This window comes from Lactuca virosa, chromosome 3, assembly GCF_052849685.1.
Source record: "Lactuca virosa cultivar CGN04683 chromosome 3, Lactuca_virosa_CGN04683_v6, whole genome shotgun sequence".
Lineage (NCBI taxonomy): Eukaryota > Viridiplantae > Streptophyta > Magnoliopsida > Asterales > Asteraceae > Lactuca > Lactuca virosa.
This window is the reverse complement of record NC_136428.1, coordinates 247,618,099-247,645,081: the sequence shown is the minus strand read 5'-3', so window position 1 is coordinate 247,645,081 and position 26,983 is coordinate 247,618,099. Positions and strand designations below refer to the sequence as shown.

The 26,983-nt window shown below is 38.8% G+C and overlaps 1 pseudogene; it reads left to right on the top strand.

Moving 5' to 3' along the window:
- The first annotated feature begins 599 nt into the window (after positions 1-599).
- LOC145164514 (uncharacterized) lies at positions 600-2,255 on the top strand (annotated as a pseudogene).
- The last annotated feature ends 24,728 nt before the right edge of the window (positions 2,256-26,983 follow it).

Genomic DNA, 26,983 nt, shown 5'->3' with positions numbered 1-26,983 from the left:
TGAAGGTGCTTAACACATACAAAGCCGCAGTTGGATGGACAATTGCCGATCTTAAGGGAATAAGCCCAGCAGTTTGCATGCATAGAATCATTACCGAACCGTCGACAAAACCATCAAGAGAGACGCAAAGAAGATCGAACCCTAATATGAGGGAAGTCGTGAAGAAAGAAGTGTTAAAGTGGTTAGATGCCGGAATCATCTACCCAATCTCTGACAGTGTATGGGTTAGCCCAACGCAAAGTTCCAAAGAAAGCTGGCGTCACGATCGTAGAAACTTCAAGTGGTGAAAAGATAACCACTCGGCCGGTAACGCGGATGGCGGGTTTGTATTGATTATCGCAAATTAAATACTGCCACTTTAAAAGACCATTTTCCTTTACCATTCATTGACCAAATAATAGAGAAATTATCAGGTCAAAAGTTTTATTGTTTTTCTGGATGGGTATTCTGGATACAATCAAATACCTATACATCCTGAAGACCAAGCCAAGACTACTTTTACATGTCCCTATGGTACTTTCGCATTCCGACGAATGCCATTCGGATTATGTAATGCCCCTGCCACTTTTTAAAGATTCATGACTAGTATTTTTTCAGACATGGTCGGGGAGTCCTTGGAAATTTTTATGGATGATTTCTCTATTTTTGGATCAACATTTGACACATGTCTCCAACAATTGGTAAAAGTTTTGAAACGTTGCACGGAGACAAACTTGGTTTTAAGTTGGGAGAAAAGTCATTTCATGGTTAAAGAAGGAGTTGTACTTGGGCATGTTGTTTCTGAAAGAGGATTTGAAGTTGACCATGCCAAAGTACAACTTATTTCCTTACTACCACCTCCCACAAATGTCAAAGGCGTGAGATCTTTTCTTGGACATGCAGGTTTTTATAGACGATTCATCAAAAATTTTAGTGCGATTTCAAAACCTTTATGCAATTTGCTCTCTAAAGACGCACCATTTTCTTTTGATGAATCGTGTATGAAATCCTTTTAAAATCTAAAGGGACAACTTTCCCAAGCACCAATATTGCGATCACCTGATTGGTCACAACCTTTTGAAATCATGTGTGACACAAGTGATTATGCGGTTGGTGCTGTATTGGGGCAACGGGTGAATAAAAATCCCGTTGTAATCTCTTATGCTAGCAAAACTTTTTCCGATATACAATTGAATTACACAACAACGGAAAAAGAGTTGTTAGCAGTTGTCTTTGCTTTAGACAAATTTCGCTCATATGTTTGGGGGTCAAAAGTCGTTGTTTTTACGGACCATAGTGCTTTGCGTCATCTCATGCAAAAGAAAGATGCAAAACCGAGGCTTATTAGATGGATATTGCTACTACAAGAATTTGACTTAGAAATTCAGGATAAGAAAGGAAGTGATAATGTAGTAGCTGATCACTTGTCCAGACTCCCCATTGATGTATCAAGCACTTTCAAGGAAGAAATTCGGGATACCTTTCCCGATGAACAATTATTGAACATCAATGGATTACCTTGGTTTGCTAATATTGTGAATTATTTGGCTACAGGAAAAATACCAGAGTATTGGACAAAGCAAAAGATGAAACATTTCATGGCACAAGCAAAACGGTTTATTTGGGACAATCCAGACTTATTCAAGATTGGACCAGATCAAATAATTCGGAGATGTGTCCCTGACCATGAAATTCAAGATTTATTGGCTCATTGTCACTCATACGCATGTGGAGGACATTTCAGTGCTCAAAAGACGGGTCACAGAGTTCTAGACACGGGTTTCTTCTGGCCAACAATTTTTCGTGATGCGCATGTGTTTGTTAAATCCTGTTTGAAATGCCAACAAGTTGGGGGGATCTCAAAAAGAGACCAAATGCCATTGAACCCCATCTTGGTTGTTGAAATATTTGATGTGTGGGGAATTGACTTTATGGGTCCTTTTCCAACTTCTTTCGGCAATATTTATATTTTGGTGGCTGTCGATTATGTCTCAAAGTGGATTGAAGCCGAGGCCACCAAAACAAATGATCACCATGTTGTTTGTAAGTTTGTCAAGAAAAATATTTTTGTGAGACATGGTATCCCTCGTGTGATCATCAGTGATGGGGGGTCACATTTTAAAAACTTTAAATTTGGCAAACTACTCAAACAATATGGTGTGAATCATAGAATTGCCACACCTTACCACCCTCAAACAAGTGGTCAAGTGGAAGTGTCTAATCGACAGATCAAAGAAATTTTACAAAAAACCGTTAGACCTGACCGCAAAGACTAGACGATGCGCTTTGGGCCTATCGGACTGCTTTCAAAACACCGATTGGCACAACCCCTTATAGACTTGTTTATGGAAAAGGATGTCACTTACCGGTTGAGTTAGCACATCGAGCATTGTGGGCCATCAAAGAAGTAAATTTGGAGTATGATCAAGCAGGAAAGGAACGAAAACTACAATTGAGTGAACTGGAAGAACTCCGGGATGAGGCATACAATAATGCTGTCACATATAAGTCCAAGATGAAAGCATTCCACGATGCAAAATTAAAGATCAAAACTTTTGAAAAAGGACAAAAAGTGTGGCTATTTAATTCACGATTAAAGCTTTTTCCCGGGAAATTGAAAAGCAAATGGTCAGGACCATATGAAGTAGTTGATGTTTCACCTCACGGAGCGATTGAGATCAAAGATGAAAAAGGCGGTGAGTCATTCAAAGTAAACGGGCATCGTCTCAAGCCCTATATTTCATCCGCCACACGACATGAGGTACAAGTAGAACGGGTTGACTTTTTACAAGAACAACCCACTTACGTCATCTAGTTTTTGCTTCGAGGTAACACGTCTGGCTGAAGACGTTAAACTTAGCGCTACTTCGGGAGGCAACCCGAGAACTTTGTGGTTATGTTCACTGCAAACCCTCACGAGACTTCACTCGTCCACTAGGGTAACCTAGGGGTTTAAAAGGCTTGTTGCACATGCCAAGTGCAATCGCGATCCTCAGCAAAAATGATGGATTTATTTTATTTGGTGTGTTTGTGGTTTATTTCATTTTATTGTTTTATGGTTTTCTTTTGTGTTTTACATCGAGGACGATGCAAAGTTTAAAGTTGGGGAGGTACACTTAAATGAGAAAAAGGCGACAAACCAAATATGCTTCAATTTTTGGTTTTGATCGAGCCCAACAAGAAAAAAAAATTCAACATTTTTCTCATATTTTTGAAGATATAAAAGCCTCCTCTACCAAGAACTATCAGGTGATCTCGATTTTTTGTTTGTTTTGTGTGATTTTTTTTAATATAAATAAGAAATTTTCCCAAAAAGGAAAGAATGTAATTGTGTTAGTATGTTAGTGTGCTTTTACCAAATTATAGCAGGAAACATGAAAAAAAAACATTTTGAAGCACCAATTAGTATTACTTGTATGGATATAGAAACAAACAATAGGATGCATAACAGTGAGAAAGTGGACCGTAACAGACTGATACATTTCATGCAGTAGATCAGCTTTCTAGAACTTGTTTTAACTCTATTTTAAGAATACTGAATATCAAAATGATAAAGGCAATTCATTTATTTTTATTTTTAGCCAATTAAGCCTTAAGCCTACCCATTTGTATTTAAAATCCCTGTTGTTAACCACTTTGAGCCTTAGCCAGTTCGTTTCTTAAGCAGATTTAAGCCATATCCCAAACACTTTCCTACCATGTCTTTCGACTTTATAAGCAAAGTTTTATCATTTTCGTGTATGTATTTGTTATATATATTGTTCATATTTTAGCGAGTCAAATAAATTGTGAAATTTCAGAAAATTTCTCTTGCTTGGTTCTAAAAAAATTGGTTTAAATATATATATATATATATATATATATATATATATATATATATATATATATATATATATATATATATATATATATATAAATTGAAAAAGAAGACAGCTACCCCTTTATTTGAATGTTCTCTTTTTGTTTATGTAAGTATTTATAGTTTTATAAACTTAAGGTTAGATATCAAGAAATTAACGTTGTTCGAAACATTTTACACAAATTTTCGACATTTTTAGAAAATCTAAGCCTAAGTTTAAAGTTGTATGATGTGAGATTTTTTATGTGTTATTTGTTATTTTTAGAAAATCAAAGTTTAGAAACAAATCCAAAGTTTGAGCTTCCATATTTTGATATATATCTGTTGTGTTAAAAAAAAATGTTAAAAATAAAAGTATAGCGTTAGTGAAGGTTAGTTAGAAATATTTTATATGTTTGTAAACGTTTGCAATTTTTGTTTCAAGTTGAGTCCATATATATACACTTTGGGGTTTTGCTGTGCAAAAAAAAAAAAGATTGAAAAAAAAAAAGAAAAGAAAACCAGAACCAAGCATTTTAGTTTGAATAACTTTTGTGTTTTTGTTAATAATACAATTTTAATTTGAAATGACATATTCAAATAATGTCATGATTTTTAAGTTGAACATAATCCAAAAAGATTTTTGTCTTATCTAAACGTTTTGAGTCATGTTAGATAAGTTGTAGATGTTATTAATGTTTGTATATAGTTGTATTGTATTTATCGAGTTGTAATAATTATCTTTGTTGTGCTCTTAAAGTCTAAAAGACCCAAGTCACCAATCCAAAAACATCCCTACCCTACCCTTAGCCGAACATTACAACCTGAAAGTCCGTTTGATTGATATTTAAGCAGTCACTAAGTAGAGGTAGATCAAGCCTATGGTAAAACGATATCTTTAAATCGACCTTGAGTGTAAACACGTCCCCACTTCAAAGAAAGAAATGTGACCTCATCCTAACATTTGTTGCTATATCTTGATCAGGTGGTATTGATTGGTGTTATTTAATTCTGTTATGGTTCCATGTGAAAACTAGTTTATAATTCATATCTTTAGTTTTCAAAAACATCAAAGAAGTTTTCTAGCACGCTAATCAATTACATTTGGATCTTTCTCGGGACGAGAAAGAGATAAGTTGGGGAGGTTTGATCGGTATATTTTACATCACGCTTAATATACTATAATTTATGTAAAATAACCGATTTTATCTAAGAATGGTGCTACTTTGACATGTATTTGAATTATGTTTGTAGGTGGTAAATATGATGAAAATGGTACAAAAAGATGCAAAAAGAAGTTCAAGGAATTACACGAAGAGAAATCAAGATTGAAAACAAAAGAATTGAAGATGTTCGTGTTTGGAAAGACGAGAAAACAAAATAAAAAAATGAAAAATTGTATTTTTAAAATAATTATAATTTAATTAAAATGATTTATTTAGGAAATAATAATTTTATTATTTTCTAAATAATTTAATTTAATTAAATGTATTTTTAATAAAATCAAAATAAAAATAATATATAAAAATCATGTTTTTAAAAATAAAAATAAAAAGAATTTAAATTAATTAATGAGGTTTAATTAAAATAAATTAGTGGGAAATAATTAATTATTCTCTAATTAATTTATAGTAATTAAATTGAATTTATTTAATTAAAATTAATTTAAAAAAAATGAAAAAGAAAAGAAAAGGCCCCAGCGAAGCCAAGCCAAGCCGAAGCCGAAGCCGAGCTCAGCCGGAGCCACCCGAGCCAATCTAAAAGCTTAATATTCCTAGATCCAAATAATTCCATCTTTTTAATTCTTTTGAATTCTTTTTCATAAGATTTAGATTGGATCTTAGATGCAATCTAAAAGCTTAATATTCCTAGCTTTATTTCATTCTTTTTGGTATTTAATTTTCCAAAAATTCACTATAAATACCACCTCAAAATCACCATTTCAAACACACCTCTTACATTCTTACACACCCTCTTACACACTCATACACTCTTACATACTTCATATATCTCTTATACCAACCTATTTTCATACCACCACTTTCTTTAGGAAATTTCTATATTTTTTTGGAAGAATTTTAGTCTTCCAAATTCTTTTCTTTTTCCAAAGAATTCAAGCCATCAAAGATTCAAGACTTTTCAAGATTCAAGATCAAGACATCAAGAATTCAAGAATACAAATATGAGTTTGTATAAGTCTACAATGTGCGGCTAAATCCTCTCGTGATCGCAACCGGGAGTAGGTTTTAATTCTTACTTATTGTATTATTTTTGGGTGTGAACATTTGAATTTGTTGAATATTATTTGTGGATTTTTTTTATGTTTTTAACATTATAAAATCGTTACACTTATTTTATTCATTTATCAATTAATTGTCCCAAGTTTAAAACAATTTTAAGTGATCTCCCCACCGTGCCAAATCATCCAATAGCGGTGTGTAGGACGGAGGGTGCGGTTACACTTATTTTCTATTTTTGACTTAGACTTTAATTGAATCGGCTATGAAAAATTAATAACACTCATTTCTAATTCATATAATTATTAATTCTGACACCGGAAGCGATCATTTTTTTTAATTGAATTAAAATCATATTTTTTTTGTTTGTCATCATATTTATAAATCTCAAATTAATCATCATTTCTTTATCGTTAAATCAAAATAGTAACTAAACTATTAACCATAAGCTTCCCTGGATCCGACCCTTACTTACCACTCGCTAGATTAGTGGAAATAAGGTTTTATTTTTGACGCGACAACGACCGCTCGTCAACCCTCGCATGGAAGAGCATATGTAGCGAGAGAAGGGGTTGCTGAGTCGGCTGGGAGATGCTTAATGGTTACAACCGAAAGTAAGCATGAGGAAGCGAAGGTCATGGAAGACAGATGTTTCGCAGCCAAGCCCATGAGTGAAAAGATCAGCGACTACGATCAGTTGATCAAGAAGGTACAAACTATCCTAGAATCTCATAAAGTACCAATAACAAACTATGAAAAAGACTTAAATGATTTAAAATCCAAGTTTTCCAATTTAAGTGGTAGTCTTATGCAAACTCGCTTAGCCAATTCTAACCTGTGACAACCCGAAATTTCTATTCTGTACAACATGTCAATTCAATAGGAGTCAAATCAGTTACAGTTAAATTTTCAGACTTTTTGGATTAAGTTTGATTATTTTAGGATTTACACTTTATGAGATACCAGGAGAGAGGATGCCCTAGGGTTATAGTGCAACACTGTTATTCCTAAACTTCAAGAAATTGGAGTTTACTGCCGGAATAAAATATTTTCAGCCAAAAACCCAGAAATTTGGGGTATATATATGACACTTGTCATTTTATATCATTTTTCCAAATTTCTCAAGAACAAAAGCAAATCCTCTCAAGTATCATCACGGGATTTATTCCACATCTCGATCTAGTAAGTGTTTTCAACCATTTCAAGTTAGTAGATCACTTAATCTAGTGTTTTAACAACCTTCGAACCGTGAAATCATTCCAAAAGGTTGATTTTTCCATTTTCACCAAGAACACCAAGAACACCAAGAACACACACTAGTGTTCTTGGCATTTTGGCTCATTTCAAGTTTCCATATAGTAAGTACTTCTATCCTAGAGTGTGTTTAAGCTTGCTATACTTCATTATAACATGAAATCATCCAAAAAACACCAAGAAAATGGTGTTTACGGTTCAAGAACGTTCTTGAACCGTAAACCCATTTTTTTTAAGGGACCAAAATGTCCCTAGTCCCTTCCTAAGCCTAAGTAACTAACTTGGATCCTTACCTTGATGTGTTAAGGACTTGAAATCATCGAAATACGAACATCCATAAGAGTTTACGGCCGTAAACTCTAGGGTTTACGACCGTAAACCCAAAGTGATGTGGTCTTTGGGCCGTAAACTCCAAATAGGAGTGAAATGGTGCCCTAGCTTCTTCCTTAGGCTTATACTTCAAGAGGAAACACTTCAATGGACTTAGAAACGTTCAAATCAACAATTGGTCAAAAGAGGGGGAGTTTACGGCCGTAAACTCTAGGGTTTACGACCGTAAACCCATTGGGTTGAGGTCACAAAACCGTAAACTCAAGTTAGGGTTTCTTTTGAACCCTAAACCCTATAGCATTGTTCTACAACACTTAGATGCATTCCTTGAGACTAATAACACTTATATAAGGTGTTTAACTTGTCTTAGGATGTCTTAACTTTGCTAATTAGTTGTTTAAAGTCTAATTAGATACATATATGTGGTATTTATATGTTAAATAGGATCATTGTGTGTGTACAAGTCTTCACTTGACACCTAGCAATCCTATTTCTTCAGTTCATCCAAACCACCAACTATAGGTGAGTTCATACCCCTTAATTAACCTTTTAAATGTTTTTAAATGCTTTTATAGGGGGGGGATACAAGTTGAACAATTGTAGTTATTATATCAATCACATGTGATTAATAACTACCAAGCAAATGGTTTTCTTACTTTTCAAACTATTTACCAAACTGTTTTACCTTAAACTGTTTTACAAACTCTTTTATTGTCAAATACATTTATCAAACTCTTTTAACTTATATTATGTGTATCTATATAAATATAGTTATATAAGTAGGATTAAGAAGGACTTAGGACTGCTAGTCTACCCTACTTCCTGTTCTTGTTTGATTGTGGTCTTGGGGTATCAAGGTTAGTTGTCCGAGGGTCGTTTGAATCCTAGTTATATATTATGTATATGTATATAGATATAAAAGGTTTGTTATCAACCTCTTTTAACTTATATTATGTGTATCTATATAAATATAGTTATATAAGTAGGATTAAGAAGGACTTAGGACTGCTAGTCTACCCTACTTCCTGTTCTCGTTTGATTGTGGTCTTGGGGTATCAAGGTTAGTTGTCCGAGGGTCGTTTGAATCCTAGTTATATATTATGTATATGTATATAGATACAAAAGGTTTTCCTTCATTCAATTCCATACCCTTGGGTAGCAAGGGTATACAAACATGTTCATACATTACTAGTAAGCTACCATAGGGGTAGTTTAGGAAGATACTATTACTAGAACGATGAAACATACAATGAGTCAGTTCATACATGAGTCAATACATACTATAATGAGAAACAAACATGAAACAGAGTGATGAGAAACAAACATACAGGCTAGACAGAGAAAGAACACACAATACAGCTAGCACACAATTCACATAACATTTACATAAATACATTTATGTGAGCCATTAAACAGGGCATGGCACTACCTGCCATGACTGTTTTTGTATCAGAATCTCCTTAATTGGGGAGCGTATGAGTTTGTGTATAGATCTATACTGGATTGACTATCCTACACCTTGCTGCTCGCTACAGTGGGACTTGCAAGTCTACGGGTGCCAAACGTCATTTTTGTGGCATCTTACATTGTCACTTTACTATTGAGTCGGTAGCAAGATACAGGCCGATCACATGTTACCTTAAAATATACAATTAACTTAAGGTAGTTAGTACAACAGTAGTTTCATAATACTACATTAAAGTACTATAACATTTTCCCTTTACATTTTACTTTGTGATTTCACACAATAAACAATAATGTAAAAACTATATTTTTGGTTAATGATAGTCGGATTTGGGAAAATACTCACTTTTACAAAGGATACACACACAGACACTAGATGCCTTGGTAGAAGGCTACTTTTAGTAGGAAACATAGGGTTTTCTAGGATAGTTCAAACAAATACAAAACTTTTACAAACACACAGTACATCTTACAAAACATCTTACAAATGCTTTCATACAAACACAGACACTAATATACTTATGAACTCACCAGCTCTAAAGCTGATAAACTCTTTCAAAATAACTTGTATTCTCAGGTCACCAGTAGACAGGTACCGGAGCCAGGTTTTGAGAAGATGGAGCTCGTTCAAGACTCATCTTATATTTTGATGTATATTGTTTTGGTGTCTTTAAAACTTAACGGAACACACTTGTATGAAATTATATTATTAATGCAATGGATGATGTTGTTGCTTGTTTACTACTTGCATTGTTGTGATACTGTACATGACGTCCTCCACCCCAGAACGTTTCCGCCGTTCATTTGGTTTTGAGGGTGTGACAGATTGGTATCAGAGCATTGTTTATAGTGAATCGAGTGTATCAACCCATAAAAGATATACGAACTATAAACACAAGCGGGATTTAAAATACTCTGATGAAGAGTTTATACTTTAAATAATAAAATATTTAATAAAGTATACCTACCTGCATTCATACTAAAATCAGTGTCACTAGGACAGAACAAAAGTATTACGATTGGTGGACAGCATAAGCATACTTAGAGACATATGGTCAACCCTGGGAAGATGTAGCCTGATCAACTACATTATCCGAGGAGTGATTAGCGTGTGCCTAAGTGTGGTTGTGAGGTTGCAACAAGTCTAAAAACTTACCAACACTTCTACAACAAGAACAGTAGAACAAAACATTAAACTTAAAATACTATAGGAGTATTTTGTGTCACTATAATTACTTTTTCGAGAACTAAAGGTCTTTATTAGTATATCAATGGTTGTTTAGTGGATACACTAAAGTTATATGTACTAGGATGTTATAGACTTAGAATCTGTGATCTTTGCCTTACTTCCTGTTCCTTGTTTGGTTGTGGGCTTAGGGTTAGGGTCACTTATTCGAAGGTCTATCCCGTCTGCATGACATATAACTGGTATGCTTTAAACAAGTATTGAGGCAACTGATAAAGATCATCTTATAATTATTTAATTAGTTAGTTAGTTTAATTTAGTTATTTCTTATATCATTTTCTCGCGTAGATTTAATGGCTGGATTTTATCTTCCTAGAGACCCGTACTTTCCCAACCACGACAACGCAGAATGGCTGGAAGAAGAACCAGAAGATAATCACCCAATTCCTTTAGATGATTATGAAGCTGAATTTTTTTTTTCTGATGGTTCCGACTCGGAGCCAGAAGTCAACAACCAACCCCCAGCTGTTCAAAACCCAAACTCTCGTCCCGCATTTCAAGGACCCACACCTTTGTGGGCCACAAACTTGAATAGGTGGAGTCAGGAACAAGGTCAACCTTTTCCCTACGATGGAGACAGAAGCTTCTACAACATTACTGAGGGAGGTTCAGCTGATAGGGTCCTACCTATCATGGTTCGTAGGATTGCTCGGAACACCGAGCAGGGTCGAGCAGCTATCGACCGGGTAGTAGAAGTGGATGCCAATTCTAGTATTAACACTGTCCGCATACGCCAGCTGGAGTCCGCTCATGAAAGGGCTCAGGTTAGCAATGCAATGCTTCAGAGGGAACTTGCTGAAACCCGAGCCGAAGTCAGGGAACTTCGAGCTCGGCAAGCAAGGTCTGATAGGCGTGTGAGGGACATAGAGCGTCTCCTATCGGATTCAAGGACTCACTCAAGCAGTTCTTGTCGTCGTTAAAATTTTACCGACTTCTCTTTTGGATATAACTTAGTTATGTAAAAACTTAAGTCTAATTTCCTATCCTTATAAATCTTAGACCTGCTAGGTTTTGATTTGGTAGTATGCTGTCAAAATTTTTCCCATCTTGGATGATGTAAGACCTACTTCTAGGTCATTTTTCCCCAAACTCATTACATCTGTAATTCCAATATCTTTGACAGATATGAAAATCTAATGGAAATTATTATCCAAATGCTTTCATTTTCATTCAAGTATTCCATTTAATTATGCTGTTGGGCTATGGAGAGTTAGTCCATGAGTCATTCTCATCAATGTTCATGTCAAATTCTTTTCAATATTTTATTCATTATAAACTTTCAGCTAAAAGATGCCTCCACGTAAATCAACAAGACGTAATCCTCCACCACCTATTCCTCAATTTGATACAGCAGCCCTCAATGCTGCTGTAGCTGCGGCTGTGGCAACAGCCATGGCTGAATATCATTCTTCAAGTTCCACTAGAGGAGGGACTCCTATTCCAACAATACAGGTTGAAACCCCTGTGCGCTCGAGAGAGTGCTCCTACAAAGACTTTACAAACTGCAAGCCATTATCATTCAGAGGAACTGGCGGAGTCATTGTACTCTCGCAATGGTTTGAGAAAACCGAATCGGTTTTCGCAATCTGCTCCTGTCCAGAAGGGAGCAAGGTGAAGTTCGCTGCTTGCACCTTTGAAACCAGAGCCCTAACATGGTGGAATAGCCATGTTAAGTCACTATCTCTTACAGTGGCAAATGATATGGGCTGGGATACTTTAAAAGACCTCATGATTGAGGAGTACTGCCCGAGGGGCGAGATCCAAAAGCTAGAGGAAGAACTTTGGCGCCTAACCATGAAAGGCACCGACATCGTAGCATATACCGCCAGGTTCTGTGAACTGGTGGCCCTCTGTCCCAACAAGATTCATACGGAGGGAAAGAAGATCGAGAGGTATATATGGGGGCTGGTGCCACCATACCAGGGAAATGTATTGTCATCACGCCCTACTACATTTGATAGTGCCAAGCGACTGGCACAACAGCTAGTTGACCACGGGGCCCGTACCCCGGCTGCAACAACCACCCTGGCCATCTCAGAAACCGCCAGAACTGCAGAGTCCAAGCGGAAATTCTGGGAGGACAAGAAAAAGAAGAAGGCTGCGAAGAAACTGCAGACAGTGGCAATTCATAGTGCGACAGCACCTGCCACTGCTGCTATTCCAATAAAGCAGTATTCTGGAAGTTTGCCTTTATGCAACAAGTGCAACTACCATCATATGGGAGCCTGTCGGGACATGCAGTGTGTAAACTGCAACAGGAAGGGGCATACAGCCCGTTTCTGTAAATCTCCGGCGAGGCCAATCACCCAAGTCCCCGGCGCTGGAGTGGGCCAATCTTGCTACAACTGTGGCGATGTGGGCCACTACAAGAGGAACTGCCCCAAGGCAGGGAATGTCGGTGGAGTAGGAAGAGTTCTGGCTATAGGCCATGAGGAGGCGGTTGCCGACCCCACAGTGGTCACTGGTACGTTTCTCCTCGACAACTCTTATGCTTGTATACTATTAGATAGTGGAGCGGAGAGAAGCTTCGTGAATCAGAAATTTGCTCATTTACTTAAGCAAAAATCACGAGCACTCAAAGAACCGTTCACAGTAGAAATGGCTAATGGGAAGACAGAGAGCACTAGCTGCATTTACATAGGGTGTACCTTAACTTTAGATAGCCATTCATTCTCGATCGATCTCATGCCAGTCTCAATTAAAAGTTTCGACGTCATCATTGGCATGGATTGGTTGAGTCTTCAGCGTGCCGACATCATGTGTTACGAAAAGGCAGTCCGCCTTAATCTTTCGTCTGGCGAAACCCTAGTAGTTTATGGCGACAAACCCGGCACAAACCTTCGTATCATCTCGAGCATTCAAGCTCAGAAATTCTTGCGAAAGGAATGTCGCGCATTCCTTGCTCATGTGGTCGATGTGAGCCAAGAAGCGAAAGACATCAAGAACATTCCAGTAGTACACGACTTTCCCGACATCTTTCCAGAAGAGCTACCAGGATTACCTCCGCAACGACAAGTCGAGTTCAGAATCGACTTAGTTCCAGGGGCTACTCCCGTAGCCAAATCGCCTTATCGTCTAGCACCTGCAGAGATGCAAGAACTATCCTGTCAACTTAACGAACTGCTCAGCAAGGGCTTTATAAGACCAAGCTTCTCACCTTGGGGAGCTCCAGTCTTGTTCGTCAAAAAGAAAGACGGATCTTTTCGTATGTGCATCGACTACAGGGAGCTCAACAAACTGACCGTCAAGAATCGTTATCCTTTGCCTCGGATAGACGATTTATTCGATCAACTTCAAGGGGCGAATTTCTTTTCCAAAATCGACTTAAGATCCGGATATCACCAGTTACGAGTGCTATGGGAGGATGTTCCAAAGACAGCCTTCCGAACTCGTTATGGGCACTACGAATTCGTAGTGATGCCGTTCGGATTAACAAACGCGCCCGCTGTATTCATGGACTTAATGAATAGGGTATGTCGTCCTTACTTGGATCAGTTCGTCATCGTCTTCATCGATGACATACTTATCTACTCTCGTAGTAAGGAAGAACATAGTCAACATCTGCGACAAGTCTTAGAAACCCTGCGCGCGGAGAAGCTGTATGCGAAATTCTCGAAATGCGAATTTTGGATCCGACGAGTCGAATTCTTAGGGCACGTGGTTAGCGAAGAGGGAATCCACGTAGACCCATCCAAAATCAAAGCCATTGAGAGCTGGTCAGCACCGAAGACGCCTACAGAAATTCGTCAATTTCTAGGCCTCGCTGGCTACTATCGCCGGTTCATTCAGAACTTCTCCCGCATTGCAAAGCCTCTTACAACACTTACCCAGAAGGGCGTATCCTTTGACTGGGAAGAAAAGCAGGAGAGAGCGTTCCAAACGCTCAAACGAGCCTTGTGCACTGCACCAATACTGTCCCTCCCCGAAGGGATAGAAGACTTCGTTGTCTATTGCGATGCATCGAACCAAGGTCTCGGATGTGTTCTGATGCAGCGAGGTAAGGTCATCGCCTATGCCTCGAGACAGCTAAAAACACATGAGGTCAACTATACGACGCACGATCTTGAACTGGGAGCAGTTATTTTTGGTTTGAAGATCTGGAGACACTACCTGTACGGTACGAAGAGCACAATCTTTACAGACCACAAGAGCCTACAACACATATTCGATCAGAAGGAGCTCAACATGAGACAACGACGGTGGGTCGAGCTACTCAGTGACTACGAATGCGAAATTCGTTATCATCCCGGCAAGGCCAATGTAGTAGCTGACGCCCTAAGTCGGAAAGAATATTCTGGTCGTAAAGTCAAGTCATTGACTATGACTATCCATTCACACTTATCCACACAAATACAGGCAGCTCAGCTCGACGCTTTGAAGCCTGAAAATGTGACCAATGAATCCCTGCGAGGGATGGATAAGAACTTGGAAGTCAAAGGTGGCGGAGCTTATTATCTCATGAACCGGATCTGGACCCCGAAACTTGGTGGTTTCAGAGATTTGGTCATGAAGGAGGCGCATAACACTCGTCATTCCGTTCACCCAGGTTCAGATAAGATGTATCTGGATCTTAAAAAGTTATACTGGTGGCCTAACATGAAAGCAGAGATTGCTACCTTCGTAAGTAAATGCCTTACTTGCGCAAAGGTCAAGGTCGAGTACCAGAAACCCTCAGGTCTTCTTCAACAGCCTGAGATCCCAGAATGGAAGTGGGAGCGGATCACTATGGATTTCATAACCAAGTTGCCCAAGACAACGGGTGGACTTGATACCATATGGGTCATCGTCGACAGATTGACCAAGTCCGCGCACTTCCTGCCTATCAAAGAGACAGACAAGATGGAGAAGCTTACAAGAACTTACATTAGAGAGATTGTACGATTGCATGGTGTTCCTATATCCATTATCTCGGACAGAGATAGTAGGTTCACTTCTAGGTTCTGGCAATCGCTACAAGGTTCCTTAGGAACTAGGCTGGACATGAGTACAGCCTACCATCCGCAGACAGACGGGCAAAGTGAGAGGACTATCCAAACCTTAGAGGACATGTTGCGAGCCTGTGTGATTGACTTTGGGAAAACATGGGATACTCATTTACCCCTTGTAGAATTTTCCTACAACAACAGTTATCACACAAGCATAAAGGCTGCTCCATTCGAGGCCCTCTACGGCCGAAAGTGCAGATCCCCTCTGTGCTGGGCTGAGGTGGGTGATACCCAGTTAGCTCAGGGACTAGTTCCTGAAAGCACTCTCACAGGTCCGGAGATCATACGGGAAACGACGGAGAAGATCGTTCAGATCCGTGAACGACTGAAAGCCTCCAGAGACCGACAGAAAAGCTACGCTGATAAACAAAGGAAACTGTTGGAATTCCAGGTGGGCGACCATGTTCTATTGAAGGTCTCACCCTGGAAGGGCTTGATACGCTTCGGAAAGCGTGGAAAGCTAAATCCAAGGTACATTGGGCCTTTCGAGATTCTTACCAGAGTCGGCCCAGTAGCTTACAAACTTAACTTACCGAGCGAACTCAGTAACGTACATTCTACCTTCCACGTCTCGAACTTGAAAAAGTGTCTGTCCGACGAGACTCTTGTAATTCCACTCGACGAGATCGAGATCAACGAGAGCCTCAACTTCGTGGAAGAACCAGTAGAGATCATGGACCGGGAGGTCAAGCAAACGAAACAAAGTCGCATCCCGATAGTGAAGGTTCGCTGGAACGCCAAGCGAGGACCTGAATTCACTTGGGAGCGAGAGGACCAGATGAAACTGAAATATCCTCGTCTTTTTACTTAGTTCTTTGTAACTACTTATTTGCTTAAATTCTAATTTCGGGACGAAATTCCTTCTAAGGAGGGGATGATGTGACAACCCGAAATTTCTATTCTGTACAACATGTCAATTCAATAGGAGTCAAATCAGTTACAGTTAAATTTTCAGACTTTTTGGATTAAGTTTGATTATTTTAGGATTTACACTTTATGAGATACCAGGAGAGAGGATGCCCTAGGGTTATAGTGCACCACTGTTATTCCTAAACTTCAAGAAATTGGAGTTTACTGCCGGAATAAAATATTTTCAGCCAAAAACCCAAAAATTTGGGGTATATATATGACACTTGTCATTTTATATCATTTTTCCAAATTTCTCAAGAACAAAAGCAAATCCTCTCAAGTATCATCACGGGATTTATTCCACATCTCGATCTAGTAAGTGTTTTCAACCATTTCAAGTTAGTAGATCACTTAATCTAGTGTTTTAACAACCTTCTAACCGTGAAATCATTCCAAAAGGTTGATTTTTCCATTTTCACCAAGAACACCAAGAACACCAAGAACACACACTAGTGTTCTTGGCATTTTGGCTCATTTCAAGCTTCCATATAGTAAGTACTTCTATCCTAGAGTGTGTTTAAGCTTGCTATACTTCATTATAACATGAAATCATCCAAGAAACACCAAGAAAATGGTGTTTACGGTTCAAGAACGTTCTTGAACCGTAAACCCATTTTTTTAAGGGACCAAAATGTCCCTAGTCCCTTCCTAAGCCTAAGTAACTAACTTGGATCCTTACCTTGATGTGTTAAGGACTTGAAATCATCGAAATACGAACATCCATCAGAGTTTACGGCCGTAAACTCTAGGGTTTACGACCGTAAACCCAAAGTGATGTGGTCTTTGGGCCGTAAACTCCAAATAGGAGTGAAATGGTGCCCTAGCTTCTTCCTTAGGCTTATACTTCAAGAGGAAACACTTCAATGGACTTAGAAACGTTCAAATCAACAATTGGTCAAAAGAGGGGGAGTTTACGGCCGTAAACTCTAGGGTTTACGACCGTAAACCCATTGGGTTGAGGTCACAAAACCGTAAACTCAAGTTAGGGTTTCTTTTGAACCCTAAACCCTATAGCATTGTTCTACAACACTTAGATGCATTCCTTGAGACTAATAACACTTATATAAGGTGTTTAACTTGTCTTAGGATGTCTTAACTTTGCTAATTAGTTGTTTAAAGTCTAATTAGATACATATATGTGGTATTTATATGTTAAATAGGATCATTGTGTGTGTACAAGTCTTCACTTGACACCTAGCAATCCTATTTCTTCAGTTCATCCAAACCACCAACTATAGGTGAGTTCATACCCCTTAATTAACCTTTTAAATGTTTTTAAATGCTTTTATGGGGGGGGGGATACAAGTTGAACAATTGTAGTTATTATATCAATCACATGTGATTAATAACTACCAAGCAAATGGTTTTCTTACTTTTCAAACTATTTACCAAACTGTTTTACCTTAAACTGTTTTACAAACTCTTTTATTGTCAAATACATTTATCAAACTCTTTTAACTTATATTATGTGTATCTATATAAATATAGTTATATAAGTAGGATTAAGAAGGACTTAGGACTGCTAGTCTACCCTACTTCCTGTTCTTGTTTGATTGTGGTCTTGGGGTATCAAGGTTAGTTGTCCGAGGGTCGTTTGAATCCTAGTTATATATTATGTATATGTATATAGATATAAAAGGTTTGTTATCAACCTCTTTTAACTTATATTATGTGTATCTATATAAATATAGTTATATAAGTAGGATTAAGAAGGACTTAGGACTGCTAGTCTACCCTACTTCCTGTTCTCGTTTGATTGTGGTCTTGGGGTATCAAGGTTAGTTGTCCGAGGGTCGTTTGAATCCTAGTTATATATTATGTATATGTATATAGATACAAAAGGTTTTCCTTCATTCAATTCCATACCCTTGGGTAGCAAGGGTATACAAACATGTTCATACATTGCTAGTAAGCTACCATAGGGGTAGTTTAGGAAGATACTATTACTAGAACGATGAAACATACAATGAGTCAGTTCATACATGAGTCAATACATACTATAATGAGAAACAAACATGAAACAGAGTGATGAGAAACAAACATACAGGCTAGACAGAGAAAGAACACACAATACAGCTAGCACACAATTCACATAACATTTACATAAATACATTTATGTGAGCCATTAAACAGGGCATGGCACTACCTGCCATGACTGTTTTTGTATCAGAATCTCCTTAATTGGGGAGCGTATGAGTTTGTGTATAGATCTATACTGGATTGACTATCCTACACCTTGCTGCTCGCTACAGTGGGACTTGCAAGTCTACGGGTGCCAAACGTCATTTTTGTGGCATCTTACATTGTCACTTTACTATTGAGTCGGTAGCAAGATACAGGCCGATCACATGTTACCTTAAAATATACAATTAACTTAAGGTAGTTAGTACAGCAGTAGTTTCATAATACTACATTAAAGTACTATAACATTTTCCCTTTACATTTTACTTTATGATTTCACACAATAAACAATAATGTAATAACTATATTTTTGGTTAATGATAGTCGGATTTGGGAAAATACTCACTTTTACAAAGGATACACACATAGACACTAGATGCCTTGGTAGAAGGCTACTTTTAGTAGGAAACATAGGGTTTTCTAGGATAGTTCAAACAAATACAAAACTTTTACAAACACACAGTACATCTTACAAAACATCTTACAAATGCTTTCATACAAACACAGACACTAATATACTTATGAACTCACCAGCTCTAAAGCTGATAAACTCTTTCAAAATAACTTGTATTCTCAGGTCACCAGTAGACAGGTACCGGAGCCAGGTTTTGAGAAGATGGAGCTCGTTCAAGACTCATCTTATATTTTGATGTATATTGTTTTGGTGTCTTTAAAACTTAACGGAACACACTTGTATGAAATTATATTATTAATGCAATGGATGATGTTGTTGCTTGTTTACTACTTGCATTGTTGTGATACTGTACATGACATCCTCCACCCCAGAACGTTTCCGCCGTTCATTTGGTTTTGAGGGTGTGACATAACCTAACTGACCAACTCAGCAGGGAGTCTTCCAAGAGTGAGGAGAGAAGAATATGGATTCAACAGAAGGAGTTAGAGTTGAGTAGGGCTAGGGATGAAATTATTTATTTGCAAAGAGACAATTTGAAATTTTTGAAACAACGAAATGTTTTCTTTTTTATTGCTAAACGTCTATATACGAAATCATTGCTGAATGTGAATCTATAATGTCCTCGGATGGAATCTCTGTCACTTACAAATACGGACTGGACAAAATTGAATCTTTCATTGAGTCTAAAGAACATAAGTGCATGCTTAAAAATTTGCTGGACGAAAATGATAAATTAAAAATAAAGACCGAGACTATACAGAAATTTGACTCATCAAACGCCAAATTGAGTTCAGAAAATAAAATCAATTTAGATACCACTTCTGAATTTGATGAGGAGAGTGAGATGAGTGAAATCTCTGTAGAAGACGTTGTCGATTGTTCAGAATTCATTAAAAGCAAACCCGAACCACAAAACCCCTCATATCTGAAAATTCGGTTGAATACGCTCGGGTGTCAAAGGACAAATCAAAGATGATCAAAGAAAAAGCTGTTGTCTATCTGAAGGTTCAAACGACTCCAAACCAAGTATATGCTGTGACTGGTGTAACTAAGAAGCAAACGGCGAAGTTAACATCAATGGTCGACAAAGATAATGCTGAAGGGTGTGATAACTTCTTCTGGTTAGCTCCCATCGATAATGCAGATGAAACAGTAGGTCTGTCAGAGCAAACCTCATGGAGAGTTAAGGGACGATACATACCCGAACCCCTCAACAAGCCCTCAAGCTTCGACAAACCCAGCACAAGTGGTACAAAAGATATACCAGAGGAACCACTGAAAGCTACCAGGGATTCATCAACAACAACCAGTGCTCATGAGAAGAAAGCGAAACCTAAGGCTAACATTCACATGACTCAAGAGCAACTAGCTGAACAGAAACGCCAGAGGAACAAAAGATACATGAAGAACCTCAATGAGAGAAATCAGTTTTGGCACTCACAAAACCCCTCTTATGTTCGCTCTGAAAAAGCTTCTACTCTCAAAAAGGAAGCACATGCCAAGTCTCTTTCTGGCAATCAACATCAATCGCACCGTCAGGCGAACTGAACGACCCGATTCGGCCCTAATACTTGTGGTCACGAGAACCAAAAGACAAGTTTTGGTCCCAGCTCCTACTACGCCAAAAACCGAAGATCCAGTTTCGGTCCCAACACAAGAGCTCAGAACCGAAAGTCTAGTTTCGGTCCCAACACAAGAGCTCAGAACCGACAGTCAAGTTTCGGTCCTAAATTCCATCCTCCTCACTCACATCCTAAATCCAACTCTATGAAGGATGTCAAAGGAAAGGGAAAGCTGTACTCAGATTCTGAAGTCCAAAATACCAGAATGGAAGCTAACTCTAGGACTCCAAAGAAAATCTCAAATGAGAAACCATTTAACAATAACACACCCTAGTTAAAACAAGATAAAAATAAAATCAAAGTTTACACCATCAAACGAAAAGATGAAACCACTTTAATAAAAAGAACATATATGGTTGATCTTTCGGTTGCAATTCCCTATTCTGTAAAAGTCTCACCAGGGCCCAAGAGACTTTGGGTTCCTAAATCTGCTTAATTTTGCAGGTTATCAGTGACGAGCAGTTTGACGAAGAATGGTATATTGACAGTGGCTGCTCTCGTCACATGACTGGGAGAAGGGAAGAAATTAGGGAGTTTCGGTCCCTTAAGGATGGTGGATGTGTGAAATATGGAAACAACTCTTACGGCACGATCAAAGGATATGGGATGATCACCAACGGAGAATTCTCAATACGAAGGGTAGCCTACATGGAAGGATTGCAGCATAACCTCATCAGCATTTCTCAACTAGTGGCAGGAACAGGTTTGAAAGTCTCGTTTGACGATGAAGGCTCCGAAATAATTGAAAAACAAACGAAGAAAATTCTGCTAAAATCTGATCGAAAATGGGAGATGTTTCCCCTAAATCTCAACCCGATAAAAGGAAAGTCTGCAATATGTTTGATGTCAAAGGCGAACTCAGATGAAAGCTGGTTGTGGCACCGAAGACTATCGCACCTGAACTTCAAAGATATCAATAAACTGGTGCTTGGTGATCACGTGCGTGGACTTCCTGTTCTCAAATTTGACAAGGAACATCTGTGCGCAGCATGCGAAATGGGCAAGCAAAGCCGAAAAAGTCGTCCTACTCGCATCAATACAAAGATCATCGAACCCCTCGAACTACTGCATGTTCAACTCGTTTGTCTCTAAAGTAGAACCGAAGACGGTAAATGCTGCTCTTGATCACTCTGATTGGGTGCAAGCTATGCAAGACGAACTTCATGAGTTTGAACGTAATCGTGTTTGGAGACTGATTCCCACACCAAAGGATGCATCTGTAGTCGGCTTAAAGTGGGTATTTCGAAACAAACTGGATAAAGAGGGAAATGTTATTCGCAATAAAGCGAGACTGGTGGTGAAAGTGTATTGCCAAGAAGAAGGGATAGACTATGAAGAGACCTTCGCTCCAATAGCACGGTTGGAATCTGTAAGAATCTTTTTGGCATATGCTGCACACAAAAACTTCGAAGTTTTCCAAATGGACGTTAAATGCGCTTTCTTAAATGGAGAACTAAAAGAAACGGTATATGTTGAGCAACCACCCGGATTTGTGAACGAGAAGTATCTTGATCACTGCTATATTCTGGATAAAGCAGTATCTGGATTGAAGCAAGCCCCGAGAGCCTGGTATGAAACTCTTACTTGTTTTCTCAAAATGTAAAAATTCAAGCAAGGTTCGGTTGACCCAACCTTCTTTCACAAGAAAGAAGGCGAACACTTAATGATAATTCAGATTTATGTCGATGACATCATCTTCGGCTCCACGAATCCTAGCTTAACAGCTGAATTTAGGAAGTTGATGGAGACTAAATTTGAAATGAGCGCAATGGGTCCAATTAACTTTTTCCTTGGATTGAATATAAGACAGGGACCAGAGGGCATCTTTATTTATCAGGAAGCATATACGAAGACTCTATTAACAAAGTTCGGCATGACGGGTGATTCCAAAGTAAAGGTTCCAATGGCATTTGGCACGAAGCTGACTCCATCTCTAGAGAAACCAGCTGTTGATATGACTCTTTATTGTCAAATGATAGGGTCTCTAATGTATCTAACGGCTAGTAGGCCATCCATAATGTTTTCTGTCTGTTATTGCGCCAGGTTTCAAGCTAATCCAAGAGAACCTCATATGATTGCAGTGAAAAATATCTTCCGGTATTTAAAGCGAACCTCGTCTCTTGATCTTTGGTATCCTGCAAAATCTGGCTTCTTTATTCAAGCTTTCTCAGACGCTGATCTTGGTGGACGTGGATTGGATCGAAAGAGCACAACAGGTGGATGCTAGTTCCTAGATGGCAAACTTGTCAGTTGGCAGTCAAAGAAATAGACGTGCGTATCTCTCTCCACAGCCGAAGCTGAGTATATCGCTGCAGCATCCTGCACATCACAGGTTATATGGATACAAAGCCAACTTAGAGATTATGGCTTGAGCATGAAGAAAATCCCTCTATACTGTGACTCTGAAAGTGCAATACGAATATGTCACAATCCAGTGCAACACTCCAAGACAAAGCATATCGCACTGAGATATCACTTCATCAAGGACCACGTTGAAGATGGAAATGTTGAAATTCACTTCGTTCGGTCCTCAGATCAACTGGCTGACATCTTCACTAAGGCCTTACCAGAAGCAAGCTTTAACAAAATACTCCAAGGCTTAGGAATGATGGAAGTTGAGTCAGCACCGAAACCTCCTTCTAATCACTAAAAATGAATAAGCAAAATAGAGCGCATGCTCGGTCTATTTCGGCTCTTGAATTTTCGGGAACCGAAATGAACCGAACGCTCGGTCTATTTCGGTTCTTAAATTTTTGGGAACCGAAATGAACCGAACGCTCGGTCTATTTCGGCTCTTAAATTTTTGGGAACCGAAATGAACCGAACGCTCGGTCTATTTCGGCTCTTAAATTTTTGGGAACCGAAATGAACCGAACGCTCGGTCTATTTCGGCTCTTAAATTTTTTTTTTGGGAACCGAAATGAACCGAACGCTCGGTGTATTTCGCTTCATCTTTTCTAAGGAATGGTTTCGGTTGTATAATATTGTAAAGCTTTCTTTCTCTTTCAAGTGTTTACATTTAATTTTCTGTTTTTATTATTTTTCAGAAAATCCAAAAATCCAAAAATATTTTCTTTTCTGTTTTTATTATTTTTCAGAAAAACCATAAATTCAAAAATATTTATATGTTTCTTTTTGTTTTTATCTAATGTTTCTCTTCTAAACATCAGTTATCTAATATCAAGTTCACAGATGTGAAACACACTAATGATGGGGCAGGTATAATCTTCTTCTCTTTGTACTAGTTAAGTGTCCCTAGAAGCATGCTGTTGTATGTAGACCAAAGCCTCCATGACTGTGGATGAAGCCTTAATGATTCGATAAACACCAATCATTTCTTCCAAATCAGGCTGCTTAAATCACTCAAGTCACGAGCTACCTAACTCTTCTCATAATGAGTTAAGAGTTTTCTGCGTCGTCCTTCTAATGTAGCAGAGGTACTTTCGGTTCCTTAACCACCTCACACTTCTCCATTTCAGTTTCGCTTCATAAAAGTAACCCTTGAGACTCTCAGCAATTACCACTGGGGTTTATGGTTACACAATCTCTGTGCTGATGATCTTAGTTTCGTTTACAACGTGCTAAGTGAAACCCAAAATCCAACACCTTGAATGCATTGACGGTGAACGCTCTAATGTTCAAGCTATTACTTGTTACCTCATGAAATCTTTTTTTTTTCTTTCTGCGTGATCTTTATGAAACTGTCTAACACCAGGACGTTTCTTCCTATAAGATCCAGTTTATTTTTTTTTGAGATTTCTTACTATTTTGCAGTTACTTATTATATTTTCAAACCTACTTGTTCAACAAACCACATCGGTTTCACAAGTACTTCACCCGACTTTCGGTCTTATATCAAGTATCAAGGTTCGGTTGAAGGTAAGCCACCTTATAAAGCCTATAATTGAAAAGAAGCCTTTCAATGTTTCTTTACAAACATTTGATCGTATTTCACGGGAAACCACACAGACACTTCTCAGTCTCTCTTGACTTTGAAGGAAGAGATTCGTGCCCGGGATCATCAGTTTCATGTCTCAAAAGACATCACTAAATCCCACAAATATTTTGCTTTATTTCTTTATCATTGGCACACTCTTGCACAAAAGTCTTTATGATTTTCAAATTTCTTGTTCATCGTTCTAATAGCAATTTTCAGTTTTGTGCTTTCGGTTCTACCAGATATGGGGATCTCCTTGATTATGGAGAAGCGACAGTTGATTTCCACAACGCGAAAGGATGTGACGCTGATTTATTTTAATAAAAATCAAATGAGGATGAGTCAGCATGAAGTTGAAACGGTTCGAAATTTGAATAAGAGATAAGATCGAGAAGGCGCGTGAATTTGAAACAGTTTCTATACCCACGCATGCTGACGCATTTTTAGAGATACCAAGCTGTCATATCGCGCTTTTTCAGGCGACGTTTCAGAGATCCAGTCATGATCACAACCGGATTTTTCTCTCTCCTAGAGATGGTATAAAAGATTTTCCCGAACCTCTTGGACTCCTTTACCAACTCTTCTCTCTCTCTCAAGAACTCATCGGCGATTATACACTCTTCATCTTCTTCTTTCTCACTGCAACAATGGCGGAATCATCCTCAGTCCAAGATCAAACTGTGTCATCATCATTGCTCACGATCAAACCCAATCAGAACCTCATCATTCAACTGGATCCTTTTCTCTACGATTCCTATATGCTCCATGTTGTCGAGTGCCTCAAGTATTCTCCATTGGTGATTGCACTCACTCAGGTGGAATCCGTTCCGATGTCTCTTTTATCCGAGGTGTATTTTAGTGCTTCATACGACAAGCGCAAGGAACGGATCTTCTTCGATATCTTCAATCACAAGACATCCGTTTCAAAGGCAAGATTTTGTTCGCTGCTAGGGCTTACAGCTGATGCCTCTGTCATCTCACCGGACTTCATCACTACGAACCAGTTATTTCAAATGCTCTACGATATGGGTTACACAGACATTCTAACAATGGTAACAACGTTCAAGAAGGCTTGTTTTCCACCTCAGTGGAATGGTGTGATTACCCTTTTCTACAAGGGTTTAGCAGAACGTGTGGCAGGGTCGAATGGGGCAAGCAAAGGGTTCCTGACCATTCTCTATGGTCTCTATAATGGGATCAATCTAGATTATGGAACACTTCTTTGGGCCCAGTTGGTGCAGAGTCTCAACTCCTCAACGAAACATTCAGAGATCTCCTGCGGCCGTTTCTGGACTTTGATCACTAACAGAGCTATTCAGTATTTACAAATTCCGGTAATGGAAGGTGCTCTGCGGTCTTCAATTGCGGCCTTTCACACAATCAAAATTCTTGTGACTGATCCAACGAAGTTCATATTTATCGGTTCCATTCCAGAATCGATGTACCGATGTGTATCCAACGAAAGTAAAATCATGGCTGATTACAAGAAGTTGACCCCTTCAGGTCCACGCCAACTCACTCCCGAGATGCAGGGTTCATTGGATACTGCGGACAAGCCAACAAAACGAGGGAAGAAGGCTGATCCCAAAGGCGACAAAGAGGGTCAATCCTCCAAGGTTTCTACTCCTAAGAAACGCAAGGCAGAGCAAGCTGTGCCTACTGCTTCAAAGAAACGAAAGGTCAAAAAGCAAGCTCGACGACCGAAGTCTCCTTCCCCATTTACAAGTGATCTTGAGTATGTTCCATCTGATGGACAGCCAGATCCTCAGTCCACTGATGACGAAGCCACTGAAACCGATAATCCATCTAGAGGTAATTCGCCTCCTCTCTCACCCACTAACGATAGCAACCGAACATCGCCTCCACGTTCTGTTCCAGTTTCGGTTCATATTACTATCGCTCCTTGTCCTCCACCTATCACATCTACAACCGCTTCATCCATCCCCATTCCACCCCCTCTGTTCTCTACAACTACTACTACCACAACCACTACTACACCCGAACCTACAGTTCATGTCAACGTATCTGATATGGGGACATCCATTGTCGGTTCTACTCCACCTGTTACCTCAACTCCTTTAACCCCACTTGCATCACCTGAACGTGTTCTTGGCGGTGAGGACATGGAATTTGATTCAACTTATTTTAGTCCTTATCGTGTACAAAGCGATGAAGATGATGGCGCCCCGATTACCAAAAAGCATCTCAAGGCTGTCACAGAAAAGCTTGATCAATTGCTTTCGTCATCTTCTACTGGTGCCTATTCAGAGGTTGCTCTCCGAGCTCTGTTCTCCTCTGTTGTCAAAGATCATGAGGCCTCCATCTCCAATGCTGCCAAAGCCATTAAAGCCTCCACCTCCACTTGCCAAAAAGCTTCTCTTGCCGTTGAAGCTTCCACCAAAGATTGCAAGGAAGCGACCGCAAAAGTCGAAAAACTAGTTTCAGAGGCCCAACTCTTTCTAGATTCTCTACAAGCGGCAGCTCAGAAAAATGCTCAAACAGTGAACGCCTCCGTTGATAATCTTACGCGTTCACTGGAGGCAGAGAAGAAAATTTTTGAAGCAGCTCGTAAAGCAATTGAGGCTG